At 34.9% G+C, this 6,647-nt stretch overlaps 1 pseudogene across 1 annotated transcript; it reads left to right on the top strand.

Moving 5' to 3' along the window:
- The first annotated feature begins 801 nt into the window (after window positions 1-801).
- LOC307053282 (THO complex subunit 7 homolog) lies at window positions 802-1,416 on the top strand (annotated as a pseudogene). The gene has a single exon. The product of its transcript is annotated as a THO complex subunit 7 homolog (transcript).
- The last annotated feature ends 5,231 nt before the right edge of the window (window positions 1,417-6,647 follow it).

Here is a 6,647-nt window from a genome sequence, read left to right as displayed (position 1 = left end):
TAGGTGAAAAAAAATCATCATATAATGATTAGCAGACAGGTGTGATTTAATAAATATTGAGAATAAAAGCACTGCACAATTTTAATGGATCTGTAATTGTAATTCCCAAGTATCTTTCCTTCCTCAACTAATTGGGTAATGACCTTGCTAGAATTAATCCAAGGTCATCAGCTTGCAAACAGTGCAGATGGTTTCTCCACTTTATGGGTATACAGGGGATTCGAGGCTACTATTGCCTGCTGCTTTTCAAACTAATTCTTATTCTTAAAAATCCACATTTTCACTGCAGCTGAACAGCTAAGCCATATGTTACTTTGTGAATACTTTAAATTATCTGGTGCATGTAATTACTACACTAAAACTAGCTTGCATTAGTACTTTTTGATTTTGTTGTAAGAAAAACACACTCACAGTACTATGCTTTGTGTGTGTGTGTGTGTGTGTTTTTCCCTCTATGTACCAAGCTTTAGTTTAAATTATGGTTCCAATGAGAATTTTAACCTAAAATACATTGGTCGGCTGACATGTTTCCTCACATGTAACATATACTAGCATAGTTCAAATTTTGCCTAGTGTTACTTAAGATACTATGTTAATCCATCTAGCTACTAGAAAGTTTGGCTTTGAGATATCTTTCCACCTTCTCCTGTGGTAGCCATGATAAATAGGAACAAGGTATTTCTGTGCTTTTGTCAGAATTCTGACATGCCAATGGCAGGTTTGACAATTTGGGCCTTTTCAAATAATGTAATAGGTAAAACGTCTTCATTAAAAATAGTAATAACTGCCTCCGTGCACGCCATGGGAGCCGCGACTGACAACAAAGTCATATGGAAGCGTCTCCTAATTGATGGAGATGGCGCTGGAGATGACCTGATAATTAATCTGCAGGTGAAAAGTTTCATTAAATGGTGCAACTCTGGATCCCAGGAAGAGGGGTACAGCCAGTACCAACGTATGCTGAGCACAGTGTCCCAATGTGAATTTTCAATGGGCAAAACTTTGCTGGTATATGATATGAATCTCAGAGAAATGGAAGATTTTGAAAAAATTTACAAAGAACTAGAATGTAGCATTGATGGAGCACATGAAAAAAATTGCTGAGTGCAAAAAGCAAATTCTTCAAGCAAAACAAATACGAAAAAATCGCCAAGAATATGTTGCATTGGCAAAAGTGATCCAGCATCATCCAGACAGGTGTGAGACATAAAGGAACTAGAGGTTCTGGGTAAAGAATTAGAGCATCTTTCACATATTAAAGAAAGTGTTGAAGATAAGCTAGAATTGAGAAGGAAACAGTTTCACGTTCTTCTCAGTACCATCCATGAATTTCAGCAAATACTGGAAAATGATGAAAAGTTCTCAGAGGTAGAAGAAGCTCAAGAAACAAGCATGGAAACTGATCCTAAGCCATAGACCAACTAATCACTCACCATTCCCAAGAATATTGAAGTAGAAACATGATCGTAGTGTGTTCAGAATTTGTTGTGCTCTTGAGACATTTAAAGTTTTGGCAGTGAACTACGTTGCTTTTAAATATTAATGCACAGTTCATTCATATTTCTTCACACAAAGGCAGATGACTTCATTATATATTTGTTTTTATTGAAATGCCCTTTTTATACCTAAAAGATAGGAAGCAACACCCAAAAATGTTTAATAAAGTGTTTTCAAGCCAGATATGTTAGTGCTTATTGGTATTCTAGGTAGTTTTTAACTGGTAACATTGATTTGCTCACAAAATAAGTGGAAGATAGTAAAAAGGTGGCATTTCGAGGATGTACATGAGAGAATGAGTCAATTTCTGTAAATCGTTACCACTTTTGAAAATGAAGCTCATGAATAGGCTCTCAGGGGGGCTGTGAACTTGTGAAAGTATGTACAAAATGTTTGTGGTTTATGTTTATTGTGGGAGAGATTCCATGATATTAAGAATCACTGATATCAGAGGTAATTACAGATGCAAAGTAAATCAATATGCATTACTTTCTAGATTTCTGTCCTTAATACTTGAGCAATGTGGTTGTTAAATGTTTTGTTGAAATGTTTTCTCTCTATCGTTTTGTTCTGTAGGAGTCATTTTCAAGAGTCTTGCAAAAAGGATTTCATGATCTTTTTAAAAAATTAAGGCAGGTCTGAATCAAAAAAAAATAGTAATACCAATCATACTTATTTGTTAATATTTAACAGTCACCAAAGTGTTTTCATATTAATATACTTTTATAACACGAAAACAATCTGAGCTCAGAAGGCAGATGAATCATTATTTTGCATATGAAAAACTCAGAGATCCAAATGATTCACTCAAGGTCCCACAGCCAATAAGTGACAAAACGAGGTTAGGACTTGCTGCTACTTTGGTCTTCCTAGAGCTTATTCTGCCCTCATGACTAGGTCCAGGGTCCTGTCTTTTTCATTTTCGTCTTACCCCATTCATAGATTAGGAACTAGCCATGTGAGGCAGATAGGCAAGCTGAATCTATATTAGCCAGCATTCTCCAGAGAAACAGAACTAATAAGATAAAAGCGATAGATAGGTAGATAGATTGGCTTATGCAATTATGGATGAAGGCAAATCCCAAGATCTACAGGGTGAGTCTGCAAACTGGAGACCCAGGAGAGCCAGGTCCAGTTCAAGTCCAAAACCCTGAGAACCAGGCGAGCTGCTTGTATTGGCCTACTCACATTAGGGAGGAAAAGCTGCTTTACTCAATCCACTGATTTAAATATTAATCTCATCCAAAAACACCCTCACAGACACACCCAAAATACTGATTGACCAAATATCTGGACAGTCCACAGGCCAGTCTAGTTGACACATAAAATTAACTACCACAAAAACAAACTAGTTTTTCGCTATAATTATATATTTTTTCTATACTGCTTCCCTAATTCACATAAGCTTTGTTAAAATTAAGCTCCATAAATCATGTTGTAAGTAGATGCAATAAATCTTTACACAAACAGAAACTATATATATATGTGTATATATATATATATATATATATATATATATATATATATATATTCAAAAGTTATCACTATAGCGAAGCCAAAAACCTAAAAGTTTATATCATACTCTGTAAAGTATCTGAAAAATGTCATACGAATAACTGATCCTCTGTGTTCCAAGGGAGAATATATCATAGAACTTGCATGTAGAGATAAAGTGTGACCTAAGATGGACCCTGAAAGACAGATTATAATTAGTTAAATTAAATGAACAAAGAAGGCTATTCCAAGCCTAGGAAAACCTGAATAAGGTGAAAAGGCACAAATTTCCTGAATAAATTTTGAAAAACATGTTGGGAACCATCAAGGAACAAATAAGATTGATGAATTAGGAGGGTTATGGATAATATCAACTTCCTCAAGTAGGCAGGATTTGATTCAGAGTAAAATGGGATCAACTGATGGTTTTGAGCGAAGAGGTAATTGATGAAAGTAGTCAGGTTTCTGAAAAATTTGCTTGAGGTGATGAATAAAATTGATTCAAAAAGGCATAGACATAAAAAGGAAAACAAATGAAAATTCAGAATCCTTGGCACAAATGTATGAGTATATATAACAGGGTAGCTGCAGAAGGATAAAAAGGGAAGGCAACAAAAACATTACTAAAAGTAAACAACCATTTGAATATGTAAAAAAGAAAATTCAATGACATATCAAGATTTTAAGACAAGTTAGCTCGGGGAATGATGGTATCTCTGATATAAATTTAGAACCAGGACTGAGGCTTTGGCAACACTCACAGCTAGTGATATATAAGAACAATTAAAACCAAACCAATGAAGAAGGAAACGAAGAAAGGATCATAAGGAAGAGAGAATCAAATTGGAAATTTTACTTGGAGGAGAATGTGTCAAAAAGAGTAGATGCTCCAGAGAGGGGAAATAAATAACAGACTTACGCACATATAGAAGACAGATTAGTCTGAGGTTCAAAAAGGAAATAATTGGTGGAACTGTTTAGATTCCTTCTACTAGATGAACATTCTGTACACTAATCAATCGCAGAGGAAAAATTGTTACTGAATTCTAATTGCTAACTTTCACTACTTAATCTCTCTGTGGAGATAAGAATTAGTTATGGTGTGTTTATGTAGATGACAGTCATCTTGTTTTCCACAAACTCATTTGCATGGAAAAGCGCACATCAGTTAGACACCTGTCAAAATAATTAGCTAAGCATGAGATAAGGCCTTTTAGATTTTAGAACATTCCAAGCATTGTCTTTTTTTTTTTAATGTATAAAACCAAATCAACACATTTAACAGAAATAATAAGCATTGTATATAATTCTATAATTTTTGTGTTCCTTTTTCTTTGGTTTTTCTTATCAATTTAATAAAGTATTTAATTTAGTAAAATAAAAAATTACCAGCTGGTAATCACTGAGATAATGAGAAATGGAATTTCTTCTCACTGTTCTCATCCCTCTCATTCTATGTTAGGCATTATGAAATTGAAATAAAATCCATTTCAATTAAAAGAGCTCTCTTCTCTTACCATAGAGCATGATAAACAGTATTACTGAATTCAGGTCAATCATAATTTAATCACCATGTATCCATCATTGAACACAAAGTTCACAAGAATATATCCTTTTCTCCTCCTGCATGATGTGAAAGCCCAAGGTTGAAGCATACTTGAAAGTGCTTATTACTAAGGGCATTCTCTACGTTGCTCCTCCTCCTGAGCATGGGACAGGGAACCAAAGATCAGACCTTGTATGTCTGGAAGATGTGATGTGATTTGTTCCTTTATAAATGCTTATTTTACAAATATTTAGCCTGCTTCTTTCAGTGAATTTACTGTCCACTATTAACATTTGAAAAACGTGAAGTTGATACTAGTTCTTTTTATTGTTTACCTTTTAGATTAAGACATATAATGACATGATGGTCATTTTGGTGATTTAACTCCCCCAATTTCCATGTCCTCAGATGATTTTAAAAGTTGAACAGAACAAACTACTTACTATCCTATGTTTTGTGGATATGAAGATGAATGAGAAGCAGTTCCTGTCCTCAAGTGTGGTCTACAATGGTTAAAGCATTTATATTCATTGGTCTATTAATTAAAAGAAAAAGACATTTGAAGGTCATTTCACACACAAATGCTTGCCTTTCTTACCTACTTTGTACTTGTCAAAAGTGATCCTAAGCACAAAAACATTATATTCTTCTTCTAATCCAAGGTGTCCCACCTTTGTCACTATTGACATTTAGGGGCAGAGAGTCCCTTGTTGTGGGGCTGTCCTGGGCATTGTAGGGTGTTTAGTAGCAACCTCAGTCTCTACTAACTGGATGCTAGTAGTGTATCCCCAGGCGTGACATTGAACACTCTGTCCCGACATTGCCAAACTGTCCAGGTTGAGAACCACTGCTCTCATTGTAGTGGAGGACACCTACATTTAAAAGGCAATCCGAGGTGTACATTTTTTTTTTGATTCCATGTATAAGCAATATCATATGATATTTGTCTTTCTCCATCTGGCTTACTTCACTTAGTATGGTAATCTCTAGGTCCATCCATGTTGTTGCAAATGGCAAATCAGACAGAGAAAGATAAATATCACATGATATCACTTATATGTGGAATCTAAAATAAAATTTTAAAAAAGATGAAAATGAACTTATTTACAAAACAGAAATATATCCACAGACATAGAAAACAAACTTATGGTTACCAAATGGAAAAGGGGTGGGGGAGGGATAAATTAGGAGATTGGAATTAACATATACACTCTACTATCTGTAAAATAGATAACCAACAAATATGTATGTGTGTATATATATATATATATATATATACACACACACACACACATTCATATATATGTACCTGAATCACTGTGCTGAACACCAGACACAAACACAACATTGTAAATCAACTATACTTCAATTAAAAATAGATATTAAAAAAGAAATACAAAAATTAATTACTTAATTATTAGATCTGTGCAAAGAAAAAGAAAGCCTCTTCACAGCTCCTTTGCCCCTTTTGCATGTGAGGACGCAAGGAGTCTGGGACCCTGAAGAGATCCCTCACCTGACCACCTGCACCTGGTCCCAGTCTTTCAGGCTCCAGAACCATGAGAAATAAATTTCTGTTGTTTATAAAGTAAAAAACAAACAAAAACAAACAAACAAAAAAAGGCAATCAGCGGAAAGGGAATCCACAGAGGAGACTCAAAGAAAGCAGTCAAGAACTAGAAACAGAACAAAGTCTGAGAAACCAAGAAAGGGAAGAATTTCAAGAAGGAATCTGGTCAGTGGTGTCTTACGCTGTGCCCAGTAATAAAGATAAGGCTCTAGAATGGAGTTTAAACAGAACATTTCAGGAGTGATTTTTATATATTGACCTTTACCACACAGCATCTCCTCTAGTCCAGTAGTTCTTAAGTGGCCATGTACATTTGTGTCACCTAGACATCTCAAACCCCAGAGACTCAAATTCAGTCATCTTGGAACATGCTGTGTTACATGTACATATTTTGGAAAAGAAATGTACCTGAGACATCCTGGAATGTGCCCTAATTAACAGCTATTGTTCTAATCTCATTTTTTGTTTCCTTTATTTCCTCTGTAATTTTCTCCTTGTTTTTAGCAGTGTGGAATAGTATAAAGAATGTTGAACTCAGCT

Source organism: Hyperoodon ampullatus (assembly GCF_949752795.1).
Source record: "Hyperoodon ampullatus genome assembly, chromosome: 1".
Classification (NCBI taxonomy): domain Eukaryota; kingdom Metazoa; phylum Chordata; class Mammalia; order Artiodactyla; family Ziphiidae; genus Hyperoodon; species Hyperoodon ampullatus.
The sequence above is the reverse complement of the archived record's forward strand: the minus strand, read 5'-3'. Positions and strand labels throughout refer to the sequence as shown.